Genomic DNA, 19,958 nt, shown 5'->3' with positions numbered 1-19,958 from the left:
CTGTCTTTAAAAAAAAAATAAGTTAAGACATTACAATTAAATCCTTCTTTGGCCACCTGCCCTGCTTCCAATCCCGGGACATTCTTCCAGGACTCATTCTGTTCATTTACATACATACATACTCATAGATATACTGGTGAATATACACATAAATGAAAATACAAATACATTTCATTTTTCAAAATAATTTTAACATGTTTCCTACTATGCATATTGTTCTGCTGCTGTTTTCACCTAACAGTATGCCTTTGAGTGCTTTCCATGTCATAGTTCTCTGTTTTATTACTTTCAACTACTATATGGCATTTGCATACCATGTAGTACTTGAAAGCATTTCTTGTAAATGAAAGTATTTCTTTTAAAATGCCATTCCTGTAAATCTCTGCTGTCCAGTATACTAGCCACCAGCTAAACGTGGTTACTGAGTATTTGAATGAGACTGGTATGAATTGAGATGAGCTAAAGTGTAAAATACAGACCAGATTTTGAAAACTTAATACTAGGAGGAAAAGAATGTAAAATGCCTCATTAATAATGTTTTATATTGATTACATGTTGAAGCAATAATATGTTTCATATATTGGATCAAATAAAATATAATATTTAAATCAATTTCACCTGTTTCTTTTTACCTTTTTTTAAATTTTATTTTTGAGACAGAGTCTCACTCTGTTGCCCAGGCTACAGTGTAGTGGCACAATCTCGTCTCACTACAACCTCTGCCTCCTGGGTTCAAGTGATTCTTGTGCCTCAGTCTCCCAAGTAGCTGGGATTACAGGCATCCACCACCATGCCCGGCTAATTTTTGCATTTTTATAAGAGACAGGATTTCACCATGTTGGCCAGGCTGGTCTCAAACTCCCTGCCTCGAGTGATCCTCCTGCCTTGGCCTCTCAAAGTGCTGGGATTAGAGGCGTGAGCCACCACGCCCAGCACTTTTTACTTTTTAAATGCAATGATTTGAAAATATGAAATTACTGATGTGGCTAACACTGTATTTCTATTGAATGAGTCTGCACCAAATAATGGGCATTTAGGCTTCTTACAGTTCATCTGAAATCACAAGAAAATAAGTGCCACAGTGGACATTACGATACATCAGTTGTTCCCAATGGGATGCTATCTGGTAAAGAAACACTCTGGCCACAACTTAGAGGGGTAACTGGCACTTACTGAGTAGAGGCCAGGGTTGCTGCTAAACATCTGGCAATGCACAGGACAGTCTCCCAAAGCAAAGAACTGGCTGGCCCCAAATATCACCAGTGCTGAGGTTGAGGTTGAGAAACCCAGTTAAGTATAAATCCTTGTCCACGTGTGGGAGTGCTTCTATTTTTTTTTTTTTTTGGACAGGGTCTCACTCTGTCGCCCAGGCTGGAGTGTGGTGGTGCAGTCTCGGCTCACTGCAACCTCTGCCTCCCAGGTCCAAGCGATTCTTAAGCCTCAGACTCCTGAGTAGCTGGGATTACAGGCGTGTGCCACCATGCCTGGCTAATTTTTGTATTTTTAGTAGAGACAGGGTCTCGCCATGTTGGTCAAGCTGGTCTCGAACCCCTGGCCTCAAGTGATCCGCCTGCCTCAGCCTCCCAAAGTGCTGGGATTATAGGCGTGAGCCACTGTGCCCAGCCAGCAGTGCTTCTTAAAGGTAGATCTTAAGTCATGGAATTGTCTGTGCTTTTGAAATGTTCATACACAACACCAAACTGCCCTTCAGAGTGGATATGCCAGTGTCACCTCCCATCAGCAGGACAAGAGAATATTCAAATTAATCTTTAAAGAAAAAGTAAATAAATCCAGCTGGAAAAGTTTGAAAGGCTTCAAAATGTCCACTAAATATTATAAGTTCCTACAACCACCAGCAGGAATGACAATACAACTCTAAGTCCTAGAGTTTTAAGTAATATTTGGAAGTTTTAATCTGTCCTCACCCTTTTATGAAATGTCTTTCATGATCCCAAAACATAACTCACTTTGGGTCCTGGCATTGTTAATTTATAACTAACTGACTAGTATATCTCTCTGCTTTACAACTGTGGCCAAAATTTGAATCTTAGGAGAGTGAACTTCAACAATCTCAAATGCTACACTAATTAAAAATAAGAATTATTATTTGTATTTGTCATATACCCAGGGCCCTAAAGCTCTATTTTCCCAAAAATATTGCCCTTGGAATAACCTTCATGTGTAGTAACTGATAACACAAGTCGTGTGCCTGGGCCCAGTGTCTGTTCTCAAACATACTACATATTTATTATTTAGAGATGATCCTGCCAAACAAATCAGCAAGTACAAATACGTTATAAATCTAAATCTGTTATGCAAACCTGGAGGTACACTTTATGTAAAATGTATTGCTCCCATATGTTTACATTTTACCTAGTCTTTAGGAAGCAAGATTATCAACCTTCTCCAATTTTCAATTTCCATGTTTACAAAAATGCAAATTTTTGCTAACATGATTCGTGTTGCAGGGTTGTTTTGTTTTTCTTTTTAGGCTGGAGTGCAGTGGCGCGATCTCGGCTCACTGCAAGCTCTGCTTCCTGGGTTCACACCATTCTCCTGCCTCAGCCTCCCAAGTAGCTGGGACTACAGGCGCCCACACCTGGCTAATTTTTTTGTATTTTTTAGTAGAGACAGGGTTTCACTGTGTTGGCCAGGATAGTCTCGATCTCCTGACCTCGTGATCCGCCTACCTCGGCCTCCCAGAGTGCTGGGATTACAGGCATGAGCCACTGCGCCCGGCTGTTCCAGGGTTTTTTAATGACATATCAATGTAAGATACTCTACAGCCATAAGCTCTTTAGGTAAATTCCAACCCTTATCAGCTTCCTCTGCTGTGAACTTCCAATAAAGAACTAACTTTAACAATCATCCTGGAGTGAATCTGAATCCTGAATTCATTCTCAGTATGCATTATAGCAGGCAAAATGAGATGAGAGCTACAAATAATTACAGTTAATTGTAACTAGTCACCATTTTCTCCTACGAGTTTTAAAAAAACATGTTTGGGGGGCAGTTTTCCAGAGCAAAGTTATTCTGGCCGGGCGTGGTTGGCTCACACCTGTAATCCCAGCACTTTGGGAGGCCAAGGCGGGTGGATCACCTAGGTCAGGAGTTCGAGACCAGCCTGGCCAACATGGCAAAATCCTGTCTCTACTAAAAATTCAAAAATTAGCCGGCCATGGTGGTGAGCGCCTATAGAACCAACTACTCGGGAGGCTAAGGCAGGAGAATCGCTTGAACCCGGGAGGCAGAGGTTTCAGTGAGCCAAGATTGCACCACTGGACTCCAGCCTGGGTGACAGAGTGAGACTCCATCTCAAAAACAAAGAAACAAGTATTCCATTATGGCCAGCAAAAGTTTGTGATAATGTTCTTGCTCTAAATGATATTTATTGCTCTAAAATGATATTTATTGCTCTCAAAATATCTTGCTCTAAAATGATATTTATTGACTTTCCTATTTTTGGCCTAAAAGATTCTAAATAATTTGTTCTATGGAGGTAGGGAGGAAGAGGAGGAAGGAAGATTAGAAAGAAGGAGGTGGGCTGGGCGGTAAGCTCCCTGAGACAGAGTGGTCTTTCTTGTTTATCACTTTACCTGCAGCTCCCAGAGCAGGTCCTGGCTCACCTAGCATAGCTCAAATACTGCTGAAAGAATGTTAACTGGCCAGGCGCAGTGGCTCATACCTGTAATCCCAGCACTTTGGCAGGCCGAGGTGGGTGGATCACTTGAGGTCAGGAGTTCAAAGACCAGCCTGGCCAACATGGTGAAACTAAAAATGTGGGGGCTCAGATATTTCCAGTGGGAATATAGAATCTCACTCTACTAAAAATACAAAATTAGCCAGGGGTGGTGGCACACGCCTGTAATCCCAGCTACTCGGGAGGCTGAGGCATGAGAATCACTTGAACCCAGGAGGCAGAGGTTGCAGTGAGCAGGGATCATGCCACTGCACTCCAGCCTGGGTGACAGAGCGAGACTCCATAGAAAGAAAGAAAGAAAGAGAGAAAGAGAGAGAAAGAGGAAAGAAAAGAAAAGAGAAAAGAGAAGAAAAGAGGGAGGGAGGGAGGGAGGGAGGGAGGGGAAGGAAAGGAAGGGAGGGGGGAAGAGGAAGGAAAGGAAGGAAGGAAGGAAAGGAAGGAAGGAAGGGAGGAAGGAAGGAAGGAAGGGAAGGAAGGAAGGAAAGGAAGGAAGGAAGGGAGGAAGGAAGGAAGGAAGGAAAGGAAGGAAGGAAAGGAAGGAAGGAAGGAAGGAAGGAAAGGAAGGAAGGAAGGAAGAAAATTAAGTTGTTAACTATTAAAAAAGTTACCAAGGTAAAAATATATACAAGTTAAATCCAAATTTTGATTCAGAAATGCAAATTCGGATCTGGCAAATCTGTGGCATGGAATCTGCTGGTGGGGAGGGCAGAGCCCTTCACAACAGTTAACCTGAGGAGGAAAGGCTGACTGGGCTTTCCTAGGTGCAAGAGGTGGGGCAGGATGGCGAAGTCTCTCAGAATTTACAGGCGGGGAGCTCCCTGGGTTTGTCCTGCTCATGGGCCACAGAGCTGAGGAGCAGGCTGCAGAGGAGATGGGGCTGCCTTCAGCAAACCCCCTTTAGCTGGTCTTGTGGAGGGAGCAAAGACACAATTGAAACAGCAAAGGCGCACTTCAGAAACCCCTAGGGGGATGCAATTTGGAAAGCGACTGTGATGCCACTTCTGAGATCAGCAGGAGTCTCTGCTACTCAATACTTTCAGGTGGATCTCCAAATCAGACACGTTTTTCAATGCCCAGGCAGAAAGAGCCTTCTATTTAGCCCAGCTTTGACGAGAAACCCAAGTCCCCTATGTTCCTTCTCTTATTCTGTTAAAAGGCTCCACCACCCCAGATGCATTTTAAACTGAATCTCCAGCCCCATGAATCTCTTTTGCCTTTTTTTTTCTAATGGGGTTGGGGAAAAAAGGTTCCCTCCCCACAGAAGGTGGGTTGAACTTACTATTGCTATTAATATATGTTTCAAGCATGCTCTTCCCTTGATCCTGGTTGTGACGTGGTAACTAGCAAGGCAGCCAGGGGGATGCAGTCCTATTAGCACAGCAGCATAGGCAGAGATCATTGGCATTTGGCCGAACATGGGCACTCAAGAAGGAAAATACCTACTGCTGGTGTGCTGCAGCTACTCCTCTCCAGTGCTGGAGGGGCCAGAACTGTCCTGCCCAACAAGTTTCCTGAGCGCCTACTATGTGTTGGGAACTGTGAAACGGCTGTGAACGACAAGGACACAGCTCCTGCTCCCCAGGAGCTTACAGAACGGTCAGCAGGAGACAACTGCACAGGAGACCACTCATATAGTGAGTTCTGCCGACAGGGGCTGCTCCAGGGAGGAATTAAGGTGGAAGGAATGAAGGACCCAGGCTATCTGGGGGCTTTGGTTTCTCCCCTGGGTTCAGTACTTCAAGGGCTGTGTCTGGCCCCCTAAAGCGAAAAAGAGTGCCATGTCCTCTTGGAGGAGGGTAGTGGGGGATATATGTTTTTCTTTTTTCTTTTCTTTTTTTTAAGACGGAGTTTCGCTCTTTCACCCAGGCAGGAATGCCGTGGCGCAATCTCGGCTCACTGCAACGTCTGCCTTCCAGTTTCAAGCAATTCTTCTGCCTCAGCCTCCCAAGTAGCTGGGATTACAGGTGCGTGGCACCATGCCCGGCCAATTTTTGTATTTTTAGTAGAGATGGGGTTTCACCATGTTGGTCAGGCTGGTCTCGAACTCCTGACCTCGTGATCTGCTTGCCTTGGCCTCCCAAAGTGCTGGGATTACAGGCACGAGCCACCACACAAAAATCACAGAGAGGAAAATGTCCATACATTTTAGGACCAAGAATTTTATTTGGATTGATTTTTGTCATTATTGTTTGCTTGGAGGAAGTTGCTTATCTTTAAAGCAAACAAATAAATATATATATTTACTTAATTCTAACAGCATTTCCCCCAATTTTAACAGCTTTATTGAAATACAATCAACATACTATAAATTTACCCATTTAATGTGTACAATTCAATGGTTTTTAGTATATTTACTGAGTTGTGCAATCATCACCATAATCTCATTTTAGAACATCTTATCATGTTTTAAAGAAAGAAACCCCAAAAGAAACTTTGTACCCATTAGCAGCGACTCCTTGCCCCCACCACTGCAGCCCAGGCAACACTAATCTACTTTGTCTCTTTAGATTTGCCTATTCTGGGCATTTCATATGTGGAATCATGCAATATATGTGTTCTTGTGTGTGTGTGTGTATAATTGGCTTCCTTTATTCACATAATTTTTTAGGTTTATTTATCTGGTAGCATGCATCAGTACTTCATTTTTTTTAATTGCCAAATAATATTCTATTATGGCTATTCCACATTTTGTTTATTTTTTCATCAGATGATAGACATTTGGGTTGTTTCCACTCTTTGACTACTATGGATAATGATGCTATGCAGATAAGTTATCCAGACAAATCTTCCATTCTTCCTCTTTCTTGGGTCAGTCCTACCTTTAGACATTTCTTTTTCCTCCTTTCTTTCATAAGATGAAAGGAAATATCATGTATCTATCATAGTTTTATAGAATACATAAAAAGACACAAATTCCAAGTTGGCCGCAAAAGGTATTTTAGAAGAGAGGCTTTGTTTCAATGTGTAATAAACTGATGTGTGACCTGTGATCCAGTTTTTAAAAATATTTATGTCAGAATCACAATCTGCAATTAGAAACTAAAATTAACTAGCAACAAATAAAATAAATTAGTTTGAATTAGCCAAAGTAATCAAGTTTATCAAAGAAATTAAATATATTAAGCATGCCTTGAAAATCTTGCAAAAACTTGGTGTCTGTATGCCTCCTGGGGACTCTGTACATTTTTAAATGAGGTCAGGCCAGATCCAATTAGGATGCTCTGAATGCTTTGGGGTTATAGTTTAATGAGTTACAGCAATAATTTACTAAATGTTCCATTGTGGCTTCATGGAGATAATATTACAGGTAGATAGCATAGGTCTATAGAACTAGCTGATTAGGATTTGCAGAAATAAACTATGAATAGTAAGCCAACAATACACTATCAATGCTAAATAAATACTTAGTGATATTATCTCAGCTAAAATGAGATTATAGTTCACTTTAATACTCTGCTTGAAAGTTATTTTTATCAATCCTTGAATGCTTTCAGAGAATAATCTCTTAAATTTTCTGCATCATAGATGTTGGGTTGCAGGAGAGGGGAGCATTAAAAGTACAGATCTAGGTTTCAGGCAGGGTGCGGTGGCTCACCCCTGTAATCCTAACACTTTGGGAGGCTGAGGCAGGTGGATCACCTGAGGTCAGGAGTTTGAGACCAGCCTGGCCAACATAGTGAAACCCTATCTTTACTAAAAATACAAAAATTAGCCAGACGCAGTGGCAGGCACCTGTAATTCCAGCTACTCAGGAAGCTGAGGCAGGATAATCACCTGAACCTGGGAGGTGGAGATTGCAGTGAGCCGAGATTGCACCACTGCACTCCAGCCTGGGCAACAGAGCGAGATTCCACCTCAAAAAAAAAAAAAAAATCATCTAGGTTTCAGCTTCCACTGGGATACAACTGATCTGTGCTAAAGGGATAAGCTGGCTCAATTTCTCCAGGGCATCTGCAGGCTCCATGACGGTGTGATAGTGGAAGGAGGGTAGGCAAGGGATGAGCAATACACTGAGGGGAAATCTTGCACCAAAATCTCTAACCATGGGCTAGGATGCTAGACATGGGTCAAGAATCATCACAAAGTTCAAAGACAGTGGCCAAATGCAATTAGACTTTCATACCACTTAAGCACTACCCTTTGTTTTTATAACTTCTGTCTGCTTCTCTGTGGTTAATAGACCAGAGGTTAGGGGAAACTTTGGTGTTGGCATGTGACTAACTCCACTTCAGAGAAGAAGAGGGTCAGGAGAGAAGGCAGCATATAAGGAGCTTAGAAAAAGAGTAATCATTGTACTATTCATATATATCTACAAGTATCTATGTATCTCTATACATCCCATAACCTCACATTGTAAACCTCAAATATCCACAACAAAATTTATGTTTAAAAAAAGATATGGGTATCATGCCATGTACCTGTAATTCCAGTATTTTGGGAGGTTGAGGAGAAAGGATCACTTGTGCCATGAGTTCAAGACCAGCCTGGGCAACATAGCAAAAGCCTGTCCCTAAAATTAAAATTAAGCAAAAAAGAGAGAGGACCGGCCGGGTGCGGTGGCTCACACCTGTAATCCCAGCACTTTGGGAGGCTGAGGCGGGCGGATCACAAGGTCAAGAGATTGAGACCATCCTGGTGAACATGGTGAAACTCCATCTCTACTAAAAATACAAAAAATTAGCCAGGTGTGGCGGTGTGCACCTGTAGTCCCAGCTACTCGGGAGGCTGAGGCAGGAGGATGGCATGACCTGGGAGGCAGAGCTTGCAGTGAGCTGAGATCGCATCACTGCACTCCAGCCTGTGTGACAGAGCGAGACTCTGTCTCGAAAAATGAGAGAGAGAGAGAGAGAGAGAGAGAGAGAGAGAGAGAGAGAGAGAGAACCTACAGGAAACACAGGCAAGCTGCCACTGAACATAAGCAAGAGCATGACACTGAAACCAGTCTCAGCAATAGGACAATCAAGCTACACCTCGACGATATTTAAAGTTTGAAGAAAAAGGCAAAGTAAAGTCTAGAGAGATCATTACTTTCAGTGGTTTACTTCCAAATTAAAAAGTTGTTTGGTAATTTCAAAGCCAATGAAGGTTTGTGTTTCCTGCCTTCCCGGACTGCCATGGGTCTGGAGAGGTGATGTGATTAAATACAGGCAGTAGTTTACAGCTAATGATGACCAATGGAAGAAAAAAATATTTCTACAACTTGAAATTCATATATTACATATACCGTTTCTCCTTGCATTTTAAATGTGTAGGCATATGAGGATTAATGTAAGTATATTTCTTTTTTTCACTTGAAATGGGTAGAAACAAGGATTCTCATCAATTGACACTATCAGGAATATTTGTTCATCTTTGAGAGTCTCATTAGGTATAATTAACAGTAGCCATCACATCAGGCAAGCTCTGGAATCTACGTACTTAATATAATATTTTTCTTGTTTATTTGCAGGCAGGCAACCTTCCTCCATGCTGCAGCTATGCTATCTGTGACATGTGGCCTCCAATATTGCTACAACAAAAGAAAAACAGGGGAGTCTTATGTGCCTTGACCCAGATAAGACTCTCTCCTCAGAGTCACATGACTCTAAAATAAGTGCAAGGGAGGTGGGAAAACTTGGCAAGTACTAACTGTTAGCTGCTTCACACCCAACTTCCTATAGAAGAGTAAATCAGCCAGATATCCACCCTATAGGGGGGAAGTAAATAAGGTTGCCAAGAAAACTTTTCTAGAGGAGGATAGTTTGAAATCACTAAGCATAGCTGGAGACACAAGATAATGGTTTCACGCTTCATATCCTTACTCAGTGTCCAGAGTTGGGGCTCTGGCCCAGACAAGGAGTGGCAGGTAGCTGGTATGGCCCCATTTGACTTCATATCTGGCTAGAATACAAGTTTCTCAACTTCAACTCCAATGTCATGAAAACTGGACATTAGCCAGGCATGGTGGTGCATGCCTGTAATCCCAGTTACTTGGACACTGAGGCAGGAGAATAGCTTGAACCTGGAAGGCGGATGTTGCAGTGAGCTGAGATTGTGCCATAGCACTCCAGCCTGGGCTATAAGAGTGAAACTCCATCTCAAAAACAAAAGAAAGAAAGAAAAAGAAAACTAGACATTACATATTACTTCCTTCTAGAATGAAAGACTCTTATTGAGATATCAAATTTGCCTAAACTTTTCACATGAAAAAAAATTTACTTCCAGGTCTTGCTTGACAGTAAATGTTTATTAACTCTTGTAAATTAAAAATTGCTTGAAGATTTTTTTTAAAACTATTGATATCGATCTCCTATTTCAGGCCAATTGAGTTATAATGTCTAAAGACAAGCCCAAACAATTATTATTTTTTTTAAGAAGCTGGGTAATTCTTAAAAGCAGTTAAGGTTGAGAGGTTCTATTTCAGATGTAAATCCATCTCATCTCCTACAAATTACCACTTTCTATTGATTTTAAGTCTAAAAAACTTTAAAAAGTATGAGTGCCTAAGACCCACCTCAGATATTCTGATTTAATTGATTGAGTTGTGGGGGGCTGGACTTGGGGATATTTAAAGTTCTTCATGTGATTTTAACAAGAAGCCAACTATAAGAACTGCCATTTTGTGTCAACACAGCCATCCCTAAATCCCCTCACCAGACCAGAGGTGGCATGACCAAAATGGGGTTTTGGGAGAAGGGGGTAGAATCTGCACCGTTGGTGCTATCCATGGTGCTGAAATGGTGTTGCAATGAATTTTATTATTAGTAACCATGGTGAGCACTTATTGTTTAAAGTATTAAAATATAAAATCCTCTACAGTTGCATTTTTTAAATTGAGAGATGTAAATCTACTGCTAATCACAGAATGACATTCCTATGGATTTTCAATTCAATATCATGGCTTGTTAAGGGAGAGAGATTGACGGATATGGTGAGGGAGGGGCAAGGAGAAGAGAAAGATGTTGAAAGAGAGGGTAATTTGCTGTTTGTCTAGTGATCAGATAGGGCAAAAATAAAGATAGTTATGGCTTGTGCTCTTGGCAAATCCACATATTTTTATTTTTAGTTGATGATAGTGTACTGAATACTGAATATTTTTAATTTTTAAAAATATCTAAATTTTTACATCCCATCTAAAACTCGAAAGCATGATGTTTATTGTTTTATTTTTCTAAGAATATAGAGTGGCTTTTTTGAGGAAAAGCCTATTTCAAGAGTAACATCTTCATTTTATGCTATGTAACAATACTACCACTGAAGAGTTTCAGTTGATGCATTTGTGTAGCTTCATAAAAAATGGGTTAACATGGTGTCAGGGAACTCTAATCATTAGATATGGCCAGGAGGTTAATGTTTCCCACCTTTCCCTCCACATTCCGTACATCATTATCACAATTAAGTTGCCCAGTCAGTAATTTTTTATTTCAGGTCTGAAAATCTATGCTCATTTCCTCAAATTTTACAGAGATGCTCTATGTTCCATGATTCATCCAGCAATGACTTGGTAACAAAGGGTTAAAAGGTTAAAAAAAAAAAGAATGCTATACACCTTTCCCAATTTATGACTGTTCTCAGAAACAGAGCAAATATTTTCCGGGGTAAATGACATATGACATTATGAAAATATGAGCCTCATATGCTAACCTGAAAATGTCAAATATTTGAACCCCACCTTATCAGCAAATAGCTCAGAAATTTATGCCTCTTCCTTGCTAACCTCTAGCATTTTCCATGAGGTAGTAGTATGTGCATGGACAGAAATCTAGTAAAACACACGGAAACACCCTTTGAAACAGTTATACTCCTGTTTTCTGCAAGCAATTAAAAATTAAGGGCTTTAGGCTAGACACCAGAGGTGCTTGCTAATATGCAGATCCACAGGCTGTTTGAAGAGTTAGTGGGGAAAAATGTCTCTCATTTTAAATTAAAATTACTCAAGAACTCATTTTACTTATTACCAAGCTAAATGAGCTTGGACACCTGAATTTACTGCTTTGGGGGAAAGAAGAGTAAGTTACTGCCCTATATTTTCTTAAATAGTGTACATTCCAAAGAAAGAATTCCAGATAAATTCTATGTTCCCCTAAATGAAAGTTCAGAACTTTACCAATTTGGTTAGTATAACAATAAAATAGAGTTCAGTTCTCAGACCTTGCTTTATCCTCCATCTATATCAATATTTAACAAGTGGGTCTCATAAACTCAAGTCTTAGTGGATTCAGGTCAAGATGCTTTCAAAAACAAACACATCTGATCATCCTACAAGGGTGGGGCAGCCCTCCCTCTAGGACTGTCATCAGTGAGACATGACTTCTATTCACCAAAGAGGCTTTCAAGAGCCAGTTTACCATCAACACATGGAGAATCATTTTAGCTTAGCCTCCTTAAACTTCTGATATTCCCCATCTGCAGATTAAACACTCTAAGAACCTTCCTGTTTACTGACCACTTTCAATGAGGGCTCTGTAGAATGGAGAAGCAGGATGACAGAAGGAGTCACAGGAGGTACTTTGGAATTGCTCTTCCCATCAAATGACCTCAAAACTTGTTCTCCCAGTAGTCATGCATTTTTTATGGAAGTGAACAAAGAAATCAAATACTCCTCTCTCACCATTTAAGAGTTAGTATTACTGCAGTATGAAGATACTCATCATCAGAAACCACAGACAATAGGTCAAGGGTTGTCGAGTGAAACCTTGAATAATCATGGCAACAAGTCTTGGCCAGGAGTGGTGGCGCATGCCTGTAATCCTAGCACCTTGGGAGGCTGAGGCGGGCAGATCACGAGGTCAAGAGATTGAGACCATCCTAGCCAACATGGTGAAACCCCGTCTCTACTAAAAAAAAATACCAAAATTAGCTGGGTGTGGTGGCACACGCCTGTAGTCCCAGCTACTCAGAAGGCAGTGGCAGTAGAATTGCTTGAACCCAGGAGGCGGAGGTTGCAGTGAGCTGAGATCACGCCACTGCACGCCACCCTGGTGACAGAGTGAGACTCCATCTCAAACAAAACAAAAACAAACAAAAAGATTAAGTCTTGCTTGCCTTTTATCTGAGGATCATTGGGCCTGCCCTGCATCAGTGGCCCTGTGATTTCAGTCTCTCACATAACTCTAGAAAACTCTTATTACATCTAGGGCCAATGACAGTTTTATACTGCTTGAAAACGCGTTTAGAACTTGCTTGATATTGTGCTTCCAGTATGAGTCAACTATTGGAATAGATACAATAGTGAAAAATATCAATCTGGAACTAGAAAAGGACATGTTTAGTCACAGGTTGCTACAACCTTGAGATATAGATGAGCACCATATGTCTTAAAACTCATAAAATTTAAAAAATTGAATGAAGATAAAGAATATTTTCATGCAAATCTTTTCATAGCCTCGGTTTACAGACTGTCCTTGCAACATTTATCCAACTTAAAATCTTATCCTCATATTTCCCATATTGTAGTTTGGTTGAAACCTCATTTCTGCACAAATATTGTCCCTATGAAGAAGTAGGCTTCAAATACAAAGAGGATTCATTACCAGAAAAGGGAATTAACCAGCTGGGTAAGAAGGGCAGACACTGTAAGTGCACCTAGAATACTGAGATCCAGTCTTCATTAACAATAAGGACTTCCGGCCGGGCGCGGTGGCTCAAGCCTGTAATCCCAGCACTTTGGGAGGCCGAGACGGGCGGATCACGAGGTCAGGAGATCGAGACCATCCTGGCTAACACAATGAAACCCCGTCTCTACTAAAAATACAAAAAAATTAGCCGGGCGAGGTGGCGGGCGCCTGTAGTCCCAGCTACTCGGGAGGCTGAGGCAGGAGAATGGCGTAAACCCGGGAGGCGGAGCTTGCAGTGAGCCGAGATAGCGCCACTGCACTCCAGCCTGGGCGACAGAGCGAGACTCCGTCTCAAAAAAAAAACAAAAAAAAAAACAAAAAAAAAAAACAATAAGGACTTCCACTTGATGGGCATCCAAAACACAGACATGTGGACCTAAACAATGCTGTGGCCCTTATCTAGGACTATAGGGTGACACTGGCTATGATGCCTGGGCAACTGCTGGGCCACTGCCTGTGCCCTATTCTCCAGGCCATTTAGCCCTGGGAGGCTGGCAGTGAGCTGCCCGAGATGGGATGAGGATGTCTCTACCCAGGATCTCTGAGATCTAGGGCATCAGTCCCACCCTATGTCATGCCTATAAAGTTGGAATACTGGAGCATGTGACTGGCCCTCAGGCACTGAGAACAAATAAGAGGTCTTCACACTAAGGCTGGGCACAACTGAATGCAAAGGAGCAGAGCAGGTGGAGTTGACAACTGTCTTCAGATGAGAAGACACTGCCAACAAACACCTCAACTATTCTCCCATACCCACAAGCTACTGGGAATAGACCTCTCTGCAGGGCAGGTGTGTATAGGGAAGGGGTTGCCTCAAGTCCTGCCCTTCCCCAACAATAGACAAAGATTTGGAACCAGAGACCAGCTGCTTGTCCGAACTGATACTGGTTCTGGTTTCATGATCGATCAATGACCTTGAGGCACATTCTTTTAATTTCCCCAAAATCTAGTTTCTCCAGTTTTATAAAGTGATGTTAACTTTGCAAATTCAAAGGAAATTTTGATGTCTGCAAGTCCCTGGTCTTGGGCTTTTCAAAGACCCATTGTTCTTCCTTCAGCCATTTAAGGTTACTTTCTACAACTAGATGCTATATTTTCCCCCAGATAGACATTTCAGTGACAGTCTCACCAAGATGCAAAAATAGGCTCAATTTTATGTTTCCTTTAGGTCTGCTGACTCATTTATTTAAGTCAATGGCAAGTCCTAACTTGTTCCATTGTGAAGTGCTTGGACAGAAATTACTGCTATTATAACAGTGATGTTTCTACACTTTCCAGTGATGCCCCTTCCTTGCCACCAATCCCCTTGCTAGGTGATTCATTTCTATCCTTCTCCAATTCCTCTTGGGGGCACACTTTAATCTAGTCATTTATTCATTCAAAATCTATTGAGAACCTATTACGAACCAGGGCTTTGGGAATTTTTGTCTTCTTCTGACAATTTTTAGGTGGGCTGGAAATATTCCAGGCCCACTTGTAGCTTCTTCCATTCTCATTTAATATATAGCACATAACTAGGGTGACCATATGTCCTAGTTTGCCTGGAACAGTCCTAGTTTGTGCCTGTTATGCAAGCATAGATCTCAATAGTGCCTACTTGGGTCATAGACCACTCTCGGTTGCCACTGCCACTGCCACTGCCGCCATAGTGCCAGCCCCCTGGGTCTCTGCAAGGCCAGGTGATGCTCCAGAATGGGAGATAAGCTGATTTGGGAGCAGACTGAATCCAGCTTCATTCAACATTACTACCAGTTATTTGATAAAGATAGAACCCAAGTAGGTACAATTTACATTGATGCATCATGCCTTATGTGGGAAGGACAGCAATTCCAGGGGAAAACTGCCATTGTGGAGAAGTTGTGTAGCCTTCTGTTCCAGAAAGTCCAGTACAGCATCACAGGAACAGGACCATTAGCCCACATCAGATAGCTGCATCATCAGCCTGGTTGTGGGTGAGCTTAAGGTAGATGAAGACCCCATCACCGGGTTCCACCAGATGTCACTCATGTTCCTATTAAAGAATATCAGTGAAGCTTGGGTTTGCACCAATGACATGTTCAGGCTTGCCCTGCTCAACTTTGGCTGACCTCCTGTCACCCAGGCACTCACACTGTTTCCTCCTCACTCCTCTTCCCAATACTATTCTCACTCCTCCACATGCTCCAAATATCATACACAAATGAGCAGGGCCACAATGGGAGTGCGCACAGTGTGCTGCTGCCACCAAGGTGTTGTGCATGATGTTTGGATGCTAGACTAGTTGCACCTGATGAGAGAAATTTGTATTGTACCAGTGCATTCCTCAGTAATACACGTGCATGCAAGTAATATCAAAGGTTGTCTTTTAAAAGAATCTACTGACGAGTTGCTCTAGTAACCCAAAGAAGTGAAGGAGAAAGCAGCTGCCTCACTGCCCAGACATTGATTTCTTCAGAAGTTTCAATGCTTAAAGATACATTAAAGCCACACACACACACACACACACACACACACACATAGTGCCCACTTTTACTCAGACGATCTCAGTTTGAATTATAAATGACTTGGTCACCCTAAAGATAACTAGATCTATCTGCAATTCTCATAGACTTTATGCAGGGTGTGTTTATGGGTGAAGCGGGGGGGATGTGGGAGTGGAAGGAGTCCCATTTGCAGAGACCACATGAAACCTTAGTTATGTGCTAGGCTGAGACAGGCTGCAAGAGGAAACCATGAAGCTTGCTGCCATTTTTTAAGAATCATGTTTGGAATCAGTTCTTTTCAGAGGGAGCTAACAGAGAGGTTGACAGCATACACTCCATAGCCAGACCTGTTGGCTCTACCATTTCCTAGCTGTGGGCAAGTCATCTAACCTCTCTGTGCCTTGGTTTCCTCATATGTAAAATGAAGATAATCACAGTACCTGCTTCATGTGGTTGTTGTAAAGATAACATGAGTCAATGTACCTGGCACATCAAAACTGCTATGACATGTTTTCTGCCACAAATGATTGCCCTGAATTCAGATCCAAGTCCAAGACAACTACACAGTGGCTGGATACAAGGCAGGTCAACTTTCAAGGGAATTTTGGTGCAAAAGACTCTGGTTCAGACATTGGCAAAATTACCCCAATTGGATCCTTTTAGGAAGTAAATGTGTGATAAACAAGGCAGGTCACTGAAGTTGTATCTCAAGTTTGGCCAAGTCACAGAATCCTTAGGACCCAGGGTAGTTGAGTGCCCAGAAGAAACAATCATCCATTCCACACTCCTGTGGATGCTTCTTATCATCTCTTGTCATCCAACTTCATCTGTTGGTAGCTCTCCTTTGCCACCTTAAATACATACAGGAAGGACGGGCCAAGCTTCATTCACAGAGGAAGAGGTGCATGAAAAATCTGGAACCTCAGAACCTTGACATCAACAGGAACCTTCCTCTTCTGAACTCTTAAATTGTAACATCCTTCTCTTCAATCACAGCGTCAGATCAATCCAGCTCCCTGAAGCTCATAAATACCTTGGGCTCCTTGAAGCCTCCGTTGTTTCACAAATTATTTTTTCTCCGTCTTCATTTTCTTTCCTCCACAGCCTGGATCACGTGCCCTATCATTGTAATGCCCTTTCAGCAACACTTTACTTTCACCTCCCAGTGTCTGTCCACCCAAGGCATGAAAGCTTCCAATCCTGGATTGATCCCACTTGGCACAAGAAAACCCCAAAGAAACTGCAGAATATTTTAGGTTTATGCTGCTACTCAGTTATAGTTTACAACTTCAGTGGGCTCTCAGTGGTGTGCTTTCCTTTCTGTGGTCTAACTCACTAGCCTTCCACCTTCATTCCTGTCCTCCACAACTTTACCAACCTCTCCCCATCCCCTACTGCTTTCCACCAGGCATGTAAACACTGTTTCAGAGACACTGACCACCAGGATAGAGTCCAATCTCCTTAACTGCTGTCCATCTGCCTCCCCTGAGATCTTGTCCATTACCTTGAACTGATAGTTTGCTATCACTCAATGACAATTTGCATGCCCATTTTGCATAAGTGTTTTCACTTCTCTCCAGTCCACCAGATAAATATTTCTGAACTTTTCAAACACAACCCCCTTCACTCCCTCATCCCAGCTGCCACAATATTTAGTCATTTATTACAGTCATATGACTTGACACCTCCTGTCATTGGTCTGATATACAGACTGATAGCAGGTAATCACAGATACATTGTGCAACACCTCCTGTTGTTACACATGTATCTGTGGTTGCCTACCATGGGTCTGTATATCTGTATTTGCCACAAGACATCGAGCTCCGTAAAGTCAAGGGCCTGGTCTTGCTCATCTTTCTCTGCTCAGGCAACTGGGAAGTCTCCAGGAGACACTCAAAAACCATTGACTGACTGATGGAAACCTCACTCTCTGACTGGCAAGGCTAGGTTTTCACATCTGTACCCAGCTATGTTAAATCAAGATCCCCACTGATGAATGCAGTGCTAGCATCTGAAATCGTTGGTCAAACTGCAAATATAACAGAAGGCAGTGCTCAGAGACTTCCCAGCAGCACTCACTGCTGTGAAGCTCAGAAGTCTTGGGATATGCACAAGAACTTCACCCTATCTCTAATTGGGCTAATTCTCCCAAACAAATGATGCCACAACGCAGTCTTTGTTTTGTGAATCTGATAAGGAAATGCAAGCCAGACATTAAAGACTGAGTTCGGGTTTAAGGGGCTGGGAGCAGAGAAGAAAACAATCAAGGAAGACAAGAAAGCATTAAATTTACACCCGAGGTCATCAGGGCTTCAGCTAAAAAGGCAGATAAATAGCAGGCAGCTGGGAAATGTGGAAAAGCTCTGGCAACAGAAAACCCCAATTCAAGGAATCTGGACTCCTCTAACTCCAGATTCCAAAACAAAGGACTTCTCTGCAAGTTCATGAAGTTCCAGTAAAACTTTGTTTGGAATTTTACTTGTTTTATGTTCTCCTTGATTAAGAGGTTAGGACTTTTAAAAACTCTTTTCAGATGATTTCTGTTTGACTCTTTACTGACCTACTTCTGAGTGTATGTGTGAGCGATGCTAAACAGCCTAACTTCTGTGTCTACAAGCTTGAGATGAGATCCCCATCATCTCCTCTCCAAGCTTTCAGCCCTCTAACAGACTCCCCTACTCCCGAAAATCCTTGATTAGCCCCTAAACTAATGTTTCTAAAACTTTTCTGTGCATACCACCTGGGGATCTTGTTAAAAATACAGAGTCTGACTCAGAACATCCGGGGTGTGGTCTGCAAGTCAGCATTTCTAACAGGCCCCCAGCCAAAGCCATTGCCTCAGGTCAGAGGACCACTCCTAGAGTAGCAAAGTTCTACCCCTCCACTGGTGGACCCAAAAGACATCACCCAAGGGACAAACACGGTGCTCCATTGATCTGCAGGAATAAAGTATTTGAATTTCATGTTACATTTATCTAAAACTATAAAATCTCAACAAACACAGCTAACTAACATCATTTGGTCTGTCAGATGACCTCCCAACAGAGATTATGTGAAAAAGAATACTGAGACAAGGGCAAAAATAAAATTCTGCAACTCACAGCAGTAGACAGCAGTGGACTCACTTGTTCATTCCCATTCAGCTTTCTGCTTAAACAGTGCCAAGAAACTGGAAAAGGTAATATTAAGAATCTACCTCCACCAATCAAAGGTGGTCTAGTAGTTCAAAATAATAAAGATTATTTGGAATATGGGCTTATAGTCATCTTTAATGATGACCTTGGTAGTATATTGTATCTGAAAATAGTATATGCTTATGATTTTGAAGTAATAATCCCTAATTTGAAGAGTACATATGCAAACATTATTTGACTGATGGGGTGTGCAATCCAAGTTTGGAGACCACTGTTCTATACTACCAGCTTGCCTTTCCTTGCACCGGAGAATAAAATCCCTAGCCTCCACTCTCCCAACTCACCCTGTCTCCAGTCCTGTGACCTACCCTCCCAACCCCCACCACCCCAACCAATATTTCAGCTGAAGCAGTAGCAGGAAGAGCCAGCAAGCCCAAACTCAGATGACTGCAAGGGGCAGGGAGGTGTTACAAGAAAGTGGTCCAGATCCAGACCCCAAGAAAGGGTTCTTGGATCTCATGCAAGAAAGAATTCAGGGTGAGTGCATAGAGTAAAGCGAAAGCAAGTTTATTAAGAAAGTAAAGGAACGAAAGAATGGCTACTCCACAGACAGAGCAGCCTCGAGGGCTGCTGGTTGCCCATTTTTATGGTTATTTCTTGATTATATACTAAATAAGGGGTGAATTATCCATGCCTCCCCTTTTCAGACCATACAGGGTAACTTCCTGATGTTGCCATGGCATTTGTAAACTGTCATGGAGCTGGTGGGAGTGTAGCCATGAGAAGGATCACAGGTCACTCATGGCTGTCTTGATTTTGGTGGGATTTAGCCGGCTTCTTTACTGCAACTTGTTTTATCAGCAAGGTCTTTATGACCTGTATCTTGTGCCAGCCTCCTATGTCATCCTATGACTTACAATGCCAAACCATCTGGGAATGCAGCCCAGTAGGTTTCAGCCTCATTTCACCCAGCTCCTATTCAAGATGGAGTCGTTCTGGTTCACACGTCTCTGACAGAGGGATCACAGAATCTTAAAGAGGGAAGAGTGCTTACGAGACCAGAATA

At 42.2% G+C, this 19,958-nt stretch overlaps 1 protein-coding gene and 1 pseudogene across 1 annotated transcript in view; one reads left to right on the top strand and one right to left on the bottom strand.

Annotated features, from left to right (window-relative positions):
• The window catches only part of LOC105498712 (G protein subunit alpha 14), a 221,685-nt gene that overhangs the window by 138,482 nt on the left and 63,245 nt on the right, over positions 1 to 19,958 (bottom strand). The gene's annotated exons all lie outside the window — the stretch shown is intronic.
• LOC139358102 (nuclear transport factor 2 pseudogene) lies at positions 14,989 to 15,382 on the top strand (annotated as a pseudogene).

Source organism: Macaca nemestrina, chromosome 14 (assembly GCF_043159975.1).
Source record: "Macaca nemestrina isolate mMacNem1 chromosome 14, mMacNem.hap1, whole genome shotgun sequence".
Taxonomy (NCBI): Eukaryota; Metazoa; Chordata; class Mammalia; order Primates; family Cercopithecidae; genus Macaca; species Macaca nemestrina.
Note: the sequence above shows the minus strand (reverse complement) of the source record. Positions and strands in the feature narration are given on the sequence as shown.